Source organism: Globicephala melas, chromosome 18, assembly GCF_963455315.2.
Source record: "Globicephala melas chromosome 18, mGloMel1.2, whole genome shotgun sequence".
Lineage (NCBI taxonomy): Eukaryota > Metazoa > Chordata > Mammalia > Artiodactyla > Delphinidae > Globicephala > Globicephala melas.
The window spans coordinates 62576382-62596277 of record NC_083331.1 but is presented as its reverse complement, the minus strand read 5'-3'; positions in this window follow the sequence as shown (position 1 = coordinate 62596277).

Genomic DNA, 19896 nt, shown 5'->3' with positions numbered 1-19896 from the left:
ATTAAAAATAAGACCACAATATCATCCAATAATTCTAAGTATATATCCAAAGGAAACAAAATCACTGCCTTAAAGAGATGTCTGTATTCCTATGTTCATTGCAGCATTATTCACAATAGCCAATGTAAGAAAACAACCTAAGTGGCTGTGGACAAATGAATGGATACAGAAAAGGTAGTATATATAGCAAATGGGATATTATTCAGCCTTAATAAAGAAGGAAAGTCTGATATTTGTGACAAAATGGATGAAAATGGAGGTCATTGTGCTAAGTGAAATAAGCCAGGTAAAGAAAGGAAGACAAATGTTACATGGTATCACTTATATGTGGAATCTAAGAAAAAAAAAAAGGCCAACTCATCAAAACAGAAAGTAGAATGGTTGTTACCAGGGGCTGGGAGATGGGGAAATAGGGAGGGATTATAAAATGAGTACAAACTTTCAGTCATCAGAGAAATAAGTTCTGAGGACAGAATATGTAGTATGGTGACTATAGTTAATTACACTATATTGTATTCTTGAAATTTGCTAAGAGGGTAAATCTTAAGCATTCTCACCACAAAAAAAAAAAAAAAGGAAAAGGAAAACAAAGGGACTGTGTTAGGTGATTTATGTATCAATTAACTTGATTATGGGAATCCTTTCAGTGTATACATGTATCAAATCATCACATTACACACTTCAAATATATTACAATTGTATTTGTCAACTATACCTCAATAAAGCCAGAAAAATTTTTTTAAAAGAAGGGATGTATAGTAAAAATATGTAAACAATACTAGTGTACATGTACACTGCATTGAACAAGAATAGATTTGACCTAAAATTCAGACTATATTAAAGTATACTAACCTATTGGGACTTTATTACATATCAATCTGTTCCTATTCTAGGGATCTCTCATACTCTTCGGTTCTGAAAATGTTGCAGTGTATTAAGTTCCTTATCTTTAAAGCCCAAAGATTTGTTTACTCCACGCTTTATAGGCTTGATCTCCAGATTGAACCTGGGCACATTTCCTGATATTTTTTTTATTATTCTAAAGAAAATAAATTAAGTTCTACCAAAAATATTTCTACTACTTAGATGTTGGAAACGTAATTTGCTTGGAGAACTTGAATTTCCTAGGTAATTTCTCCAACTCTAAAATTCACCTGACTCTTGAGGAAACAGAGGAAGCTCTTAGCATCATTGACACTCCCTACACAGAAGACCAAAACTGATGCTCAGGTCCATTTGTGAGTTAAGATGCTCTATTATTCCAATTAATTTTTGGTTTTAATATTTTCTTAGCTATAGTAACAGAATATTTATCAGTCATGTTACTGAAGTTTTTCCCCCCTACCATTAAAAAAAATATTTTCCATATTTTTCTTCTTTGAAAACTAAAACTAATTCTAGTTGTTCTGGAGCAAATGTTTTGTGGATGAGTAACACCGCATTATTACAAGGATGTACCTTCAACCTTGAATTTTAACTGTCATGTTGACACTGGAATATTTATTTTTCTTATGGAACTTTGCACATGTTATTAGGTTTCACGCTATTTCCATCTCCCACTACTATATCCTTGCAAGTATTATGGTGTCAAATAGCTGCCTTATTAAATTTTACATTGTATACCCGAGAGTCAAAACCTTCTAATAATATTGGCACACGATGTCTTGAGTTTTTCTGTTAGGGGTTAGAAATTCAGTTTCTTTTCCTCTGGACTGGAAGGATTATAGCTGGTGTTACATGTTTTGAATATTATCTTTTTATTCCAAGAAAATGAAATCCTAAACTTTGCTTGAAGTGTTGTATACATTACTTCTGCATATGTTCTAGTGCCTTTGATAGTCCGTTTACATATTATTCACTTTTGGATAGGGTTTCTTTGAAAGTAATGATTCCCTATCACATTAGAATTTCACATTAGTGAAGTCCTCGGAATTTCTCTCAAAGCACAGTGGCCCTTCTTAGGAAAGTGGCTTGTTGAAGATGGGTAGGAGAGTTGGGTGGATCGGAGGGATGGGAAAAAGACAAAGGCTTTAAGGAATACAGAATATAGGGCATTTCATTTTTAAAAATTTTGATGCTTGTTTTCCTACATTTTCACTGAGTCTACAGCTTTCCAATATGCAGTGTTCTATACCTTCAGAGTTTAACTGACTCTGAAAATAGTTTCTCTACTATGTGTGCCAGTGGTTTAGTGCAGTAATACTTTTTCTGAGTTTTAATATGACATGCTTACTAGATTGCCTTTGAAGCCTTCTATGCTTTTTCAAACTTTGAAGAGTGGGTAGATGCCTGTTTGATCTATGGCTCACCTTTTTTTCTTGCTATTTGGGGAAGGGTTCTTCCCTATCCACATGGACGCAAAGAAGTTACCATGTTGGTACACAGCCCAGAGGGGAGAATGGCTCTGGGATGAATAGATGTCAGTCCCGTGTGGCTACTCATTTGAACAGAGAAAATATGCAATTGGAGGTGCTTTGTGGTGGCTGTTTTCTATCCTGAGCTTTGGGAAGCGGAGCCCTTGCTTTAGGCTGTGGCAGGTGAGGCTGATGGAGCACGAGCTCAGAGAGAGGCAGACCAAAGAGGGAAGATGCAGGGGTTTGAATCAAGGCTGAGTAGGTTCTGAGTCCCAGCAGCATCTTTGTTTTCATGAGCTCATTATTGCACTTTTAGTAAAGTCCGTATTTTGTCTAAGCTAGTTTCCTCTGAATTTCTGCTATTTTATAGATGTCCAATCTAAAGCATGCCATTTTTTCCTTTGTTTTGGTTGAGAAACCTCTAGTTATCTAGTTTTACTACTCAGGTAGAATGCTTTTTAGTATTCACTGCCATTCACAATGGTATGTTCTTTATTGTCTTTTTAATGCAGTTCCTGAAGTGCATTTAATATAGTTCCTTAGGTGAAGGAGGTATTATTTTTATAGAGGTTACATAAACCATATAATGATTTAAAAATTCATAATTATTTGGCTAATTCAATATGACTACATTCACCCAGTCCACTAAGCACGTCTTTGGACATTGAAAATAAATTAGGAAACAGCAGAGGGAATAGGAACAAGACATTATAATATGAAAAATCCAGTTTAGAGCAAGCATGATAAGATTATTTTGATAGTAAAAGCCTTGAGTCATCTATGCTGAACAAAGATAAGAAACGAATGTGGAAGTGCTTATTCTTCAAGACTTTAAACTTATTTTTCAATACCATCAAGATATAGTGCTTTATAAGAACTATGATTAATGTGTGGAATTGTTTTTGAGTTTAGTCAAACTTATTTCATACATTTGCACTAATCTTTATCTGTTCTTATCAGAATTCTTCTTTCTCAACAGTCCCCATGTCTCTATATGTATTGGAAAACCACAGAGTTGTTTGGTTCTTGTTTTGTTGACATTCTGAAGTTATGGAGAATACAGGGAAGAGTCACTGGGGTGCCGAACTAGATAAGGCACCAGTCTCTGTTTGCCAGCTGATGGGCTACGTGCAATTTCTTGTTCTGAGTCTAATTACTGTAGAGATCTTATAATGGGCTAGATTGCAACATGAATTTAGCAAATTCTTCCAGTTCCCTTCAGAGGCCTCTGACAAAGCCATGGTATATGGAAATTGACTCATTTTCCACTGTGAGGGCTGCTGGTGATATATTATGCAACTGATGTTCAATCAGCAACAGTCAGACAAGTCTGAATCATGATTTTTATCCTGTTTTTCTGTTTGTTCTGTTTTGCTTTTTAAAGATTGTGTGTCTCCTTTGCCCCCTCCTCACTTACTTCCTTTAGATCTTTCTAGTAAATGACAATGTGATGCAGTGAAAAGGATCCTTGACTGGCATCAGACAACCTGTGTTTCAGTCCTGGCTGTGCCCTTCTAACTCTTTGACTTTGAATGAGTCACTGAGCCTGTTTCCTCATCTATAAATTGAAGATGAAATGCCCATGTCACAGAGTTGTTGTAAGAATTAAGTGAAATAAATCTGGTATGAAATGCTCCAGAAGATCAAGGTATGATTCTTGGCAGTGCTTTTATTTTCCCCCCAAATAATAATAAATAAATCTACTTGTGGTTAAGCACATGTAATCTGGACAAACTATCTGAGTTTGAATCCTGTCTCTATTATTAGCAGTCTGACTTTGGTAAGGCATCCCACCTCTTTGTGCCTCACTTTACCCATCTAAAAATGGGTATAATAATAGCACTTCCTCATACAATGGTTGTGAGCATTAAAGGAATTAATACTTGCAAAGCACTTGCAAGTTTCTATGTATGGTAATTCTATATGTGTTCGTTAAACAAAGAAACGAGCAACCAACTAAATAAGTAAAGGGATTACCTGCCTTTCCTCGGTTGACCTGGGAAGTCCCAGATTTTGAGGTAGACACTGAAGCGTGGAGAGCTCTCTATGCTATGGTGGTTGCTTCTCATACTGCAAGCCATCTCGCAGGAGGCGCCATCCAGAGCCCTGCCATACTGCTTGGGTCTTTTGAGGAAGTGGGATCCCGCTCCCTCTGCATGGAATTCTCCTAAGTGTGTCCTTAGACTCAGCTCTTCAGTCCCATAAGCATCCATCTCCGAAGGTACCAGCTTCCTAAGGAGCGTGGTCTTGCACTGAGAACAGTGTCCTTCCTTATGGACGCTTTGCCTTCTCTGGGATTCAGACTTCCAGTTTGGAACAGATTTTCCTTTTTAACCATCAAGATACTAAAGAACAGGGGCTTCCCTGGTGGCGCAGTGGTTGGGAATCCGCCTGCCAATGCAGGGACACAGGTTCGTGCCCCGGCCCGGGAAGATCCCACATGCCGCGGAGAGGCTGGGCCCGTGAGCCATGGCCGCTGAGCCTGCACGTCCGGAGCCTGTGCTCCGCAACGGGAGAGGCCACAACAGTGAGAGGCCCGCGTACCGCAAAAAAACCAAAAAAGATACTAAAGGACAGATCGCCCCCTCCCCTCCCCACACTCTCCTAGGCAATGGATTGCTCTTGCCTGTGCTACCCTGTTGGGTGATCTTCCTTGAGAAATTCTCAGGCTCAAAGGGGTTCATTATACTCCCTTTCCCTGGACACTTTTCTCACAAGATAGATCCTGTATATCTACTTGCAGTACTTCCAGAGAGTGGAGACTGTGACCCAGGTAGGGTGGAAGCTGCCCTCAGTGAGTCCATGTTGGTGTTTTGGAAAGAAGGATCCTGTAAGTCCTTTTCTGAATTGTTCCATCAGCTTTTGCCAACCAGAAATTAGCATCTGTGGTTCCAACCAATACGTGCACAAATTTATACAGTCAGCTAACCCTGGGTAATACATAACCTTGGGTAATACAAACCCCCTCCCAAATTTAAATTATTCTATGCAGAGTTACCAGTCTTGGTTTAGATAAATCTTTAATTGTAGTTCTTAACTCAACTGAGGTCTAAGGTTTAAATCCCACAATTACCTGAATATTTTGCTCACGGAAGAGAAGCATCTTTAGAAGCAAATGGCATTTAGGAATCTTTAAGAGAGTGTTTAGGGAAGTGTAGGAGGTCTGGACAAGGTGAAGAGGAGAGAGGAGGTGATGGAGGCACAGAGGGGAGGGACCAGAGGAATAAGAAGGAACAGAGGATATAGAAAACCAGCTGGAGGAGAGGGCTGGGCTTCACTGGGGAAATGAGTAGTTTGTTGTTGCCGAAGTTTGTCAAATTCCTCATTAGCTTTTGCTGGAGAATCTTTAATTGAAGCAATTTTTGAAGCAGAGTTTTGTTTGGAGGCCTCTGCATACCAATTAAAAAATGCTACTAACTGAACCTGAGATATCTTATTCCTTTTTTTTATAATTAAGATTTAATGGACATACAGCATTATATTAGTTTCAGGTGAACAACATAATGATTTGCTCTCTGAATATATTGCAAAATGATCACCACAATAAATCTAGTTAACATCCGTCACCACACATAGCTAAAATTTTTTTCTTGTGATGAGAACTTTTAAGATCTCTCTAGCAACTTTCAAATACGCAATACTGTGTTGTTAACTATAGTCACCATGCTTTACGTTATGTCCGCATGAGTTATTTATTTTAAAAATGGAAGTTTGTACCTTTTGACCCCCTCTCCATTTTAACCCCCTCCCCTCACTGCCCACCTCTGGCAGCCACCAATCTATTCTCTGTATCTAGAGCTTGTTTTTTTTCTTTCTTTTTAGACTCCACATCTAAGTGAGATCCTAGAGTAATTGTCTTTCTCTGTCTGACTTATTTCACTTAGCATAATGCCATCCATCTCTGGTCCATCTATGTTGTAGCAAAAGGTACTTACAGTTTTTTGTTTTTTTTTAAGGGGCTTTTCAAGTAAGCAATTTTATTCAAGTCAAATACTCCTCAGAGTGGCCATCCATAGAAGTCGCAGTCATCCTTGCTATATTTATGCCATTTACAAAGAGGGACATAAGCATTAGGAATGTGATGAGAGCACATACAAGATGCAGGAGTTTTCACTACGAGGAAAAGACTTGGACGGAGATGACCTCATGAGAGCTGGCAATGGTCAGATGAAATGACAGGGGTACACTTTGTGTCTTGGGTCCGCAGCCTGAGGGTTAGCTGCCTCTGCACACAAACTGCAAAAATTTGCACGCTGACAGGTGGACAAGCAGACAAACCTGCTCTCAGGGTCAAAGACGAACTCTCCAGACAAAATGAAACATAAGAAGCACTGATCAGGTTTTACTGGTGTCCCACAGCAAAGTTTGTCCAAATGGACACTGGTCAATGAGAACCAAAAACTCCCCTATCTCTGGGGCTGGCTTGAACAACAGGCTTAAAGGGTCTGTCTTGTCATCTTTTGCTTATCCTCTCCCTCTGATTCTCCTTATGACAAATGATACTGTTAGGTAATACAACACAAAATGGAAGCACAGAAGAGAACAAAAAGGAATGTTCTGATTCCACTAAGGATGGAATTAGAACCAATAACAATAAATTAGAACCAATAACAAAACCTGGGTACCTACCAAATTGAGAATAACTAGTAAGGAACTCAATTCAACTCAAAGGGAGAGGACTTCAGACCTAGTTCTGACTTATAACATCACAGACTTGTCAAGCCATGAGCAGCAAGACATAAAGAACCTCTCTGGGTTCTGTTCCTCGTCAAATGCTCGGGTCTGCCACACCAGGCAGTATACACCGTATCTTGATGTAAAGTACATGTATGTAGTAAAACTGTGGAAATAAAGACAACCACTCAAAAAGGAACAGACAGAGGCTATTTATTCCAAGCTTGCCATGGTAAGGATGTCAGGCACAATCACTTGTATTTGGCAGAGAGTAAATGGCAAGCAGAAGTGTGGGAAAACTCTGTGGTGCAGAAAAAGAGAAGGCTTCAGGTATGTTCTGATTGGAGGCTGTTGGCATGAGAAAGCTGAAGGTAGGTTAGCTAGAATTGGGCAACTTATGTGATTGGTTTGGGGACCATACTTCACTTTCTCTGGTTCCTCCTGAGTTGGAAGTGGGGGCAATAAACAGAGAAACTGACACTCATTGACCAAGCCCTGAGTGTTCTGAACCAATTACTGAAGAGGCTATAGTTTAGTTTTCTGGACCAGTTGTTGCAGAAATTGTGGGTCAAAGTTCTGCTGTCATATATTGTCCTGCCACTGTCTGTTTGTATATTCAGTCTCTTAGTAGTTTTCATGTTAAACTTTCTTTTGGTCGTATGGTTACATAATACAGACCCATCAAACTCAATGTGTTTAAACTGAAATTTGTCATTTTCATTAAATTTACCAACCTCAATGTGTCCTGTCAAACTGTAAACCTAGGAGTTGATCTTTTTTGTTTTTCCGCCCATCTATTTTACTATCCATATCTAATCGATCACCAGTTCATGTAAATTTCACATCTTTAACCTCTCTCCAATCTGTATTCTTATCTCCATCCCAGTGGTCACTGCCCTATGCCTCAAGTTTTCAGAATTTCTTCTAGGCTTATTAATACAGTCTTAGATTTCATTGTCTTCCAATACATTCCCTAGATGTCTGACAGAGTAGCCTTTCTGAACCCACAAATCCCTGAATGACTGTAGGTCAATGTCCAAAATCCTTACCATGGCTTAACAATCACGTACAACCCAACCCCTGACCAGCTCTCCGATGTCATCTCTCCCCATTCCCATTCCTACACTATGTTGCACCATGAAGAGAAAATTCAGTTCCCCACTTAAGTCATGTTTCTGTCTTCCATATCTTGTGAACAATAATTCACACTTACTTGAATTCTCCTCTCACTACATCTCACCTGCCCCACTCACAGATTTGGCCCAGATAAATAGTACTTCCCCTTGAAGACTGGGCTGAGGGATCCCCTCTTCTGTTAAGCCAGTCACAGTTCCTCCCAGCAGAATGAGATTGCCTTCTGATGTGCTACCGTAGCAACATGTACATACATCTACCACGGTACTTATCATACTTTCTGTTTACTTGACCATGTTCCACTTAGAATATTAATGTCTGTACAGCAGAGATTATTTTCCAGAGTCCTCTCTCCCTAACTGCAGTGTCTGGCATATAAGAGGTGCTTAATGCTTTTTTGTTGAAAGCATAAATGAAATAATGAACTTATAATTAGTTGCTGGATAACCTTTGTGCAAATCAGTGCAAGTTTGATTTCCATCCCCTCTTCACATATACCTTTCTTCAGAGGACAGCTTTCTCTAAAGCGTGGCATAAGGAAGATGTTCAATTTTATTGTATCTCTGGCATTTCTGCTCAGTGCCCCGCAGAAACTTGTGGTCCCTCGTCACTCTTCCCAGCATCACCATGGGCTGACCACTTGCTAGTCAACAACTATCACAGCAGGTGATGGACTTTTTGACTTAAAGATCTTTCATATCCACAGGAGAGCAGAAAAGGAAACCGAGTGGAGTGTGGCTTATTTCTCCTCTTACTGTCTTGCCTCTCTACAGCAGAATAACAATTTAGGAAGGAATAGCTAAAGTTCTTTACGACTTGGACTTTCCCAAGGGCCCAAGTGGGAAAGCATCTGAGGGCAGCCGGAGCGCTGAGGATACACCTCGCCTTACCTTCTGTCCGTCTTCAGGTTCTCAACCCTCCCCCATGCCCCATCTTCTAGAGAGCTCTCTGTGAACCTCTCTCCTTGGGAGACTCATCCTTGTGCACAGGGCAACATCTTGGTCCCTGGATCTAATGCGTCACACTAGCATTTCATAATTTAAAAACACGGAGTGGAGGAGGAAGGCTGCCCTAGGTAATTCCGTTCAGGTTTTTTGTTTGTTTGTTTTTAGCACAACAGTGTTTTAGACATCTGCTGTGTTGTCTCTCAGGAATGCATCACAGCATCACATTTGTTTCAAATACACAGCTTGGCATTTTGTTTACTTAGCATTTACCTTGAGCAAAGACACTGGGGAATGGCTGCAGTTAGTCCACATCCTTTACTCACTAAGGAGCATCAGGTAGTTTCTATGTTTGCATTTCATTGTTCTGCTTCCTGATGTTTTTTTCATTTTGTGCCCAGGAAGTCAGTGAGAAAGGGACTGAGCATTGTGTCAACCTGTCACTGTGATTTTTGTGCTTACGTTCACTCTCTAAAAATGCAATTAAAGGCTGCTTCCTTAGAGGGTGCTCATATAATAAAAACCAAACAAAACCCACAAAGTGATGTTCTTGCCTGTCATGCAGTCTAGAGACTGCTCATCCTTTTCAGTATTCCCATGGCTGCGAGAACAGGCACATCTGTGTGCTAATCTACGGAGTCTCTTATTTGTTAGAGCAGAGGGCACACAGCGCATTTCCCAAGGACAGTCTCACTTTTAGTTTTGCTTTGTTATGTTTTTAAGAAGGGAGGGAACTATAGTGTAACCCCCTGTGTTGAGAATGGGAATATTTTTAAGCAGCGAAGTATTACCATCATGCAGAACAGACTTACTTCTTTCCTTACTCTGCAAGCGAACTATATTGCCCTTTAGTGGGAGTTTCTGTTAATGGAAGTTTTAATGGAAGTTTCTGTTACCCCACAAAGTCTTTTAACATTTAGGTAAAGAGTAAATTTCTCCTTAGAGTAAGATAAAATTATTTAGTTCTCCTGCACGGGGATGTGATCGGTGAGGAGTGAGTCATGCTGGTGGTGGTAATTCATCTTGTTCCGTCTTCATGATGTTCATGGTCAGAGGCTAGATAACAATGTTTAAATAACTTCTAGCTGTATTCTGGGAAGAATGTGGTATGGCTGGGTCATATTATTAACTGTTAACAAATTTTAGGGACACATAGCGTATTCTTTCTCCTTCATTTTCATTTCACCATCTAAGCAACTTGAATTGTGTTCCAACTGTCTCAAAAGAGGAATGCACAGGGATGAATGTCATAGATAGAATTCCTGGCTTTTTATTCCCATAAGTTATTCTTATTAAGAAGAACTGAATTTGCAGGACAGAAAAATAAGACTTCTTCTCAGGTTGGAAACAAACTTCTGAACATGAGAGAGAGAAATAATGGTGGATCTAGGAGTAGCAGGTCTTTGTTCTTTCCTCTGGCAGAGCTCTTGGAACAGCTCATGGTAACTTGTGTGGAAATTACACGATAACAGAAGACACTGCCTTCCCCTTGGCTATCTCTCTTGGGGGAACCAAGAAAAAATTATATACAATTTCCTTTATCTAGTGGGATGGGGGCTCAGATGCTTCTTTTATTTCAAGAAGCTGTGATAGGGCTTTCCTGGTGGCGCAGTGGTTGAGAGTCCGCCTGCCGATGCAGGGGACACGGGTTCGTATCCCGGTCTGGGAGGATCCCACATGCCGCGGAGCGGCTGGGCCCGTGAGCCATGGCCGCTGAGCCTGCGCGTCCGTGAGCCTGTGCTCCGCAACGGGAGAGGCCACAACAGTGAGCGGCCCGCATACCGCAGAAAAAAAAAAAAAAAAAAAAAAAGAAGCTGTGATAGAGCTGTGATACGTCTGGCACATAAAGTTAGGGGACTAATTGTAAATCAGCTTCCACTTACTAACTCAGTAAAAAATTTGGGCAAGTTTCTTAACCTCTCCAAACCTTATGTATCTGTAAAAGAGGGAGAAGAAACTAACCTTGAAAAATTGTTTTAAAAACCAAAGTAAATGAGCTAACATTTGTCAGGGACCAGCAGGGTATCATTAAATGGCATCTATTATTACATTATTACTTTTACTTGTAATAAAGTGACAATTATGTTTATGTAATAGTTTGATAAAAGGCTTGTTTGATCTGATGTGAACCTCTCACCACTATGCTGTCACGCTGCCTGAATTCACATTTACATTCTCTTCAAAAAGCTATAAATACAGTTTTATTGAGTAAGAAGCTCATTATTGGAGATAATGTCTCAACTTTGTGAAGCTGACTTGGTGTTTAAGTCAAGAACATGGGTAATACAGCTTCTTTAAATGGCAAAGATTTACTCATACTAAATTCTAATTTATTGCCTGTACATCTCAAATAAATTTATGAGAACTTCATTAAAAACTGTGAAAATGTCAACATAGAATTATAATTATTGTCCTTACTGCATACTTGAAATGTCACAAAATATCAGGATTATATGAGCTAAACAAATTAAAAGCATATTTAGGGACTAAGCCATTTCTAGTATAAAGTCATATGTCCTTATTCCCTCAACAATTTGTTGTTCAATAAATACTAATGGATGATGACACAGTATAACATTTTGTGAATTTAATTTGCTCAGTTTCTCTCTTCTGGGAGGGTGCATGAACAGTACTCTTCAAATGTTTCTTTTTTCAACTCATCCAACTTCCTGTTAAAGCTACATTTGCCTTTAAGTACTTAATCTTTGGTCCCCTTAATCAGAGTTGTATAACTATTGATACACAGCACACGAAAAATGGGTTACGAGTGTGCCTAGGGAGGATTCCCTCCACCTTCAAGTTGATGAGTGGGGTCTCAGGGTAGCAAGAGCTCCATGGTCCCTCCAGCTAAAGCAATTGCTTCTGTCTATGTCAGTGTTTTGTATACAAATTATTAGTTTCTGTATATGCCACAAAGTGAAAAATGCGGAAAGCCTGGTAAACAAATTTTTAAAAATCACAATTTGGTTCTAACTAATTTAAAAAAACTCATTTAGCCCTTTTTTGTGTCTTTCCACATCTTAAAAACTTATAGAAATGTTGGCTCCATGATTCTTTTCCCTAGATTCACATACATTTTTTTTTCTAGGAAAAATAAAAAGGCAAAAAAATCTAACAGTGGGAGGCATCTACCCTAAGAGTGAAAAATTAATAAGAACACAATAAGACCGATGTAATTTCAAGAGGTTGTACTGAACTTAAAAGCTAACTTTCACATTATCTTAATATTTAATACTTTACTTTTATGATAATGTATTCATAACATAAAAATATTTCCCATTTATTAAAATCTTGTCTTAGGATTAAATAATTTAGAAAGTTTCATGGAATATCATAAAACATCCTCATAATGACATTTTATACATTGATTTGCATCATGTCCTACTGTTGTTTCCACATAAAGATACTTTTATTTCAAATGGTGGAAATGGTAAACAGAACACAATAATTTGTGAAGGACAAGGGTGAGTAAATTCTTCTAAAAGAGTTTATTGAATGGGTTGTAGGTTCAACTTCTATGAGAAAGGCCCAAAAAACAGTGATTTAAATAAGATTATTTCTCTCACAAAAGAATTCAGGACAAACATGATGGCTCTGAATGTCAGGGATCCATGCTCTCTTATCAAGTACTGTTCCAGGATCCTCCCAAAATTATTTTTAGTTCACGGTCCAAATGTCTGTTCCAACTCCAACCATCATGTCAACGATCTCACTGTGGAAGTGGAGGACATAACAATTTGCTTTTATTGGTTAAACTTGAAATTTCACACATCACTTTCTCTCACAATTGGTTGGTAAGGATTTAGGCACATGGCCATGAAATGAAGGATGGAAATGCAATCCAGCTAAAAATTTGATCACTCTGAAAGGGGAAAAGGGACATTATAAAACAATTAGCTGTCTCAACAGCAAGGGACTAATGTGGAAATGTCAATAAACGATCCCATCTGAGACAAGGGACGGGTTGATATTTATTGTGGAACTTAGTATACTTTGGTTTTACTGGAGGGCCAAAGAGAGTACGTGGATGTCACATATATAGTGTGTTTTCCTTCAATCCAGGGTATGCTCTCAGAAAATAAATGTTTTCCATCCCGAGATTATTTTTACATAATAAAATAAAAATAAGGCAAATAAGGCAGTCTTCTCGTCAAGGAGTTTATCCTCTATAAAAAAAGATAAAAATAAAAAATTAACGTCATGTGTTAAGTGTAATAAGAAAATAAATATATAAAGTTCAGTGGCGGAATAATAGTGATTAAAACAATTCCCTAGTTCAAAGACAGTTTTCAAGGATGCAGTTCTTGAGCTGGATTTGAATGGATAAACACTTGTGAGTTTTTATCTATTTCTTGGATAAAGAGCAATTACACACAACTTTAGCTTATTAAGGAATGATTTCTTGTCTTTATAGCCAAAAGATCAGGCAGTGAGAGTGGGAAGAGACCCTCATTTTGTACAGGGTTGCTGGAAGCTGGCTGGGAACCTCCATTGAAGATAATGTCTGTGTTGGCCAGTGCCCTCTCTGCACGCAGCCCTCTCTTCCTTCAGATCTGGGATGGTAACTTGCTCTTACTAGTTCTGGAGTCTGCACTGTCCTTTATGGTTTTCCTCCCCTGCCAACCCTTTAAAAAAAAAATAGTCCCTTAACTAAACCTGCTTAAAATTGTTTAATTGGTGTCATTTATTTCCTACTTGAAACCTAATGGGTATAATGTGTAATTATATATTGAAATAAGGTAAAGTACACAATAAAAATAGGGGAATAAATGTCACTTTATTCTAAATTACAAAGGCAATGTCACAAATAAGAAGAACAATCAGATCAGTAATGCAAGTAGAACATATAAGGGCATGATTATAGTGAGATAATTTAATATTGCACTCTTGGTCAAGGGAATATTATATTAGCAAAAATAAAGACCTTAAGGATTGAATTGTTATAGTATAAAAAATTAATTAACACAGAGGTATATAATTTTGGATTTGTATATTATGCAATGAATTGAGCATATAATTTAAAATAATCATTAAACTCAAAATTAATCAGGATTAGCACACTGAGAGCCACTTCCAGTAATAGTATGGAGAGTTTCTAATTTCAGTTCAACAAATCAAAAAATAAATGACAAACAGAAAAACGCAGTGATCTTGTATTTATAAATACGCCCTTTTTGCACTGCTTATAAGCAGAGCTTAAACTAAATCACAGATAATGGCATATAGTCAATAACAATTAAGATATTGTTATTCAAAACGTGTGACAGTGCTAACACAACACTCAGAGGTAAATTCCTTTTTTTTTTTCTGTTGGCTACAAATTATTCTGGGTTTTTTTTGAATTTTATTTATTTATTTTTTATACAGCAGGTTCTTATTAGTTATCTGTTTTATATATATGAGTGTATATATGTCAATCCCAATCTCCCAATTCATCCCACCACCACCAACCCCCCTGCTTTCCCCCCTTGGTGTCCATACATTTGTTCTCTACATCTGTGTCTCTATTTCTGCATTGCAAACCAGTTCACCGGTACCATTTTTCTAGATTCCACGTATATACATTAATATATGATATTTGTTTTTCTCTTTCTGACTTACTTCACTCTCTATGACAGTCTCTAGGTCCTTCCACATCTCTACAAATGACTCAATTTCATTCCTTTTATAGCTGAGTAATATTCCGTCGTATATATGTGCCACATCTTCTTTATCCATTTTTCTGTCGATGGGTATTTAGGTTGCTTCCATGACCTGCTATTGTAAATAGTGCTGCAATGAACATTGGGGAGCATATGTCTTTTTGAATTATGGTTTTCTCTGGGTATGTGCCCAGTAGTGGGATTGCTGAGTCATATAGTAATTCTATTTTTAGTTTTTTAAGGAACCTCCATACTGTTCTCCATAGTGGCTGTATCAATTTACATTCCCACCAACAATGCAGGAGGGTTCTCTTTTCTCCACACCCTCTCAAGCATTTGTCGTTTGTAGATTTTCTGATGATGCCCATTCTAACTGGTAGGAGCTGATACCTCACTGTAGTTTTGATTTGTATTTCTCTAATAATTAGTGATGTTGAGTCGCTTTTCATGTGTCTCTTGTCCATCTGTATGTCTTCTTTTGGAGAGATGTCTAATTAGGTCTTCTGCCCATCTTATGATTGGGTTTGTTTTTTTAATATTGAGCTGCATCAGCTGTTTATACATTTTGGAGATTATTACTTTGTCCATTGATTCGTTTGCAAATATTTTCTCCTATTCTGAGAGTTGTCTTTTCATCTTATTTATAGTTTCCTTTGCTGTGCAAAAGCCTTTAAGTTTCATTAGGTCCCATTTGTTTATTTTTCGTTTTATTTCCATTTCTCTAGGAGATGGGTCAAAAAAAGATCTTGCTGTGATTTATGTCAAAGAGTGTTCTTCCTATGTTTTCATCTAAGAGTTTTAGTGTCTGATCTTACATTTAGGTCTCTAATCCATTTTGAGTTTATTTTTGTGTATGGTGTTAGGGAGTGTTCTAATTTCATTCGTTTACATGTAGCTGTCCAGTTTTCCCAGCACCACTTATTGAAGAGACTGTCTTTTCTCTATTGTATATCCTTGCCTCCTTTGTCATAGATTAGTTGACCATAGGTGCATGGGGTTTCCTATACTGTTCCATTGATCTATATTTTCTTCTCTGATTGCTGTGGATAGGACTTCCAAAACTATGTTGAATAATAGTGGTGAGAGTGGACATCCTTGTCTTGTTCCTGATCTTAGAGGAAATGCTTTCAGTTTTTCACCATTGAGAATGATGTTTGCTGTGGGTTTGTTGTATATGGCCTTTATTATGTTGAGGTAGGTTCACTCTATGCCCACTTTCTGGAGAGTTTTTATCATAAATCAGTGTTGAATTTTGTCAAAACCTTTTTCTGCATCTACTGAGATGATCATATGGTTTGTATTCTTCAGTTTGTTAATATGGTGTATCACATTGATTGATTTGCGTATATTGAAGAATCCTTGCATCCCTGGGATAAATCCCACTTGATCATGGTGTATGATCCTTTTAATGTGTTGTTGGATTCTGTTTGCTAGTATTTTGTTGAGGATTTTTGCATCTATATTCATCAGTGATATTGGTCTGTAATTTTCTTTTTTTGTAGTATCTTTGTCTGCTTTTGGTATCAAGGTGATGGTGGTCTCATAGAATAAGTTTGGGAGTGTTCCTTCCTCTGCAATTCTTTGGAAGAGTTTGAGAAGGATGGGTGTTAGCTCTTCTCTAAATGTTTGATAGAATTCACCTGTGAAGCCATCTGGTCCTAGACTTTTGTTTGTTGGAAGATTTTTAATCACAGTTTCAATTTCATGACTTGTGATTGGTCTATTCGTATTTTCTATTTCTTCTTGGTTCTGTCTTGGAAGATTATACCTTTCTAAGAATTTGTCCATTTTTTCCAGGTTGTCCATTTTATTGGCATAGAGTTGCTTGTAGTAGTCTCTTAGGATGCTATGTATTTCTGTGGTGTCCAAGGAAACTTCTCCTTTTTCATTTCTAATTTGATTGATTTAAGTGCTCTCCCTCTTTTTCTTGATGAGTCTGACTAAAGGTTTATCAACTTTGTTTATCTTCTCAAAGAACCAGCTTTTAGTTTTATTGATCTTTGCTGTTGTTTTCTTTGTTTCTATTTCATTTATTTCTGCTCTGATTTTTATGATTTCTTTCCTTCTACTAACTTCGGGTTGCTTTTTTTTTAAAATTTATTTTATTTAATTTATTTTATCTTTGGCTGTGTTGGGTCTTTGTTGCTGTATGCACATGGGCTTTCTCTAGTTGTGGCGAGCAGGGGCTACTCTTCATTGTGGTGTGCAGGCTTCTCATTGTGGTGGCTTCTCTTGTTGTGGAGCACAAGCTCTAGGTGCGTGGGCTTCAGTAGTTGTGGCATGTGTGCTCAGTAGTTGTGGCTCGTGGCTCTAGAGCACAGGCTCAGCAGTTGTGGCGCACGGGCTTAGTTGCTTCAGGGCACGTGTGATCTTCCCAGACCAAGTGTCCCCTGCATTGGCAGGTGGATTCTTAACCACTGTGCCACCAGGGAAACCCTAACTTTGGGTTTGGTTTGTTCTTCTTTCTCTAGTTCTTTTAGGTGTAAGGTTAGATTGTTTATTTGAAATTTTTCTTGTTTCTTGAGGTAGGCTTTTATTTCTATAAACTTCCCTCTTAGAACTGCTTTTGCTGCATCTCACACGTCTTGGATCATCATGTTTTCGTTGTCATTTGTCTCTAGGTATTTTTTGATTTCCTCTTTGATTTCTTCAGTGATCTCTTGGCTATTTAGTAACATATTGTTTGTCCTCCATGTGTTTTTGTTTTTAACGTTTTTTTTCTGTGTAATTGATTTCTAATCTCATAGCACTGTGGTTGGAAAAGATGCTTGATATGATTTCAATTTTCTTAAATTTACCAAGGCTTGATTTGTGACCCAAGATGTGATCTATCCTGGAGAATGTTCCATGTGCACTTGAGATGAAAGTGCAATCTGCTGTTTTTGGATGGAATGTCCTATAAATATCAGTTAAATCTATCTGGTCTATTGTGTCATTTAAAGCTTGTGTTTGCTTATTAATGTTCTGTCTGTATGATCTGTCCATTGGTGTAAGTGAGGTGTTAAAGTTCCCCACTATTATTGTGTTACTGTTGATTTCCTCTTTTATAGCTGTTAGCATTTGCCTTATGTATTGAGGTGCTCCTATGTTGGGTGCATATATATTTATAATTGTTATATCTTCTTCTTGGATTGATCCCTTGAACATTAAGTAGTGTCCTTCCATGTCTCTTGTAACATTCTCTAAAGTCTATTTTATCTGATATGTGTATTGCTACTTCAGCTTTCTTTTGATTTCCATTTGCCTCGTATATCTTTTTCCATCCCCTCACTTTCAGTTTGTATGTGTCCCTAGTGGGTCTCTTGTAGACAGCATATATACAGGTCTTGTTTTTGTATCCATTCAGTGAGCCTGTGTCTTTTGGTTGGAACATTTAATCCATTCACATTTAAGATAATTATTGATATGTATGTTCCTATTACCATTTTCTTAATTGTTTTGGGTTTGTTTTTGTAGTTCCTTGTCTTCTCTTGTGTTTCCCACTTAGAGAAGTTCCTTTAACATGCGTTGTAGAGCTGGTTTGGTGATGCTGCATTCTCTTAGCTTTTGCTTGTCTGTAAATCTTTTGATTTCTCCCTCGAATCTGAATGAGATCCTTGCCGGCTAGAGTAATCTTGGTTGTAGGTTCTTCCCTTTCATCACTTTAAATATATCATGCCACTCCCTTCTGGCTTTGTAGAGTTTTTGCTGAGAAATCAGCTGTTAACCTTATGGGAGTTCCCTTGTATGTTATGTGTCGTTTTTCCCTTGTTGCTTTCAATAATTTTTCTTTGTCTTTAATTTTTGTCAGTTTGATTACTATGTGTCTTGTCATATTTCTCCTTGAGTTTACCCTGCCTGGGACTCTCTGCACTTCCCGGACTTGGGTGACTATTTCCTTTCCCATGTTAGGGAAGTTTTCAACTATAATCTCTTCAAATATCTTCTTGGGTCCTTTCTCTCTCTCTTCTCCTTCTGGGACCCATATAATGCAAATGTTGTTGCATTTAATGTCCCAGAGGTCTCTTAGGCTGTCTTCATTTCTTTTCATTCTTTTTGTTTATTCTGTTCCATGGCCATGAATTCCACCATTCTGTTTTCCAGGTCATTTATCTGTTCTTCTGCCTCAGTTATTCTGCTGTTGATTCCTTCTAGTGTATTTTTCATTTCAGTTATTGTGTTGTTCATCTCTGTTTATTTGTTCTTTAATTCTTCTAGGCCTTTGTTAAACATTTCTTGCATCTTCTCGATCTTAGCCTCCATTCTTTTTCCGAGGTCCTGTATCATCTTCATTATAATTATTCTGAATTCTTTTTCTGGAAGGTTGCCTATCTCCACTTCATTTAGTTGTTTTATTCTGGGGTTTTATCTTGTTCCTTCATCTGGTACATAGTCCTCTGCCTTTTCATCTTGTCTGTCTTTCTGTGAATGTGGCTTTCGTTCCACAGGCTGCAGGATTGTAGTTTTTCTTGCTTCTGCTGTCTGCCCTCTGGTGGATGAGGCTATCTAAGAGGCTTGTGCAAGCTTCCTAATGGGAGGGACTGGTGGTGGGTAGAGCTGGCTGTTGCTCTGGTGGGCACAGCTCAGTAACACTTTAATCTGCTTGTCTCTGGATGGGTGGGGTTGAGTTCCCTCCCTGTTGGTTGTTTGGTCTGAGGCGACCCAGCACTGGAGCCTACCCTGCTCTTTGGTGGGGCTAATGGCAGACTCTGGGAGGGCTCATGCCAAGGAATACTTCCCAGAAGTTCTGTTGCCAGTGAGCTTGTCCTTGTGGTGAGCCACAGCCACCCCCCACCTCTGCAGGAGACCCTCCAACACTAGCAGGTGAGTCTGGTTCAGTCTCCTATGGGGTCACTGCTCCTTCCCCTGGGTCCTGATGCACACACTACTTTGGGTGTGCCCTCCAAAAGTGGAGTCTCTGTTTCCCCCAGTCTTGTTGAAGTCCTGCAATCAAATTCCACTAACCTTCAAAGTCTGATTCTCTAGGAATTCCTCTTCCCATTGCCAGACCCCCAGGTTGGGAAGCCTGATGTGGGGCTCAGAACGTTCACTCCAGTGGGTGGACTTCTTTGGTATAAGTGTTCTCCAGTTTGTGAGTCACCCACCCAACAGTTATGGGATTTGATTTTATTGTGATTGTGCCCTCCTACTGTCTCATTGTGGCTTCTC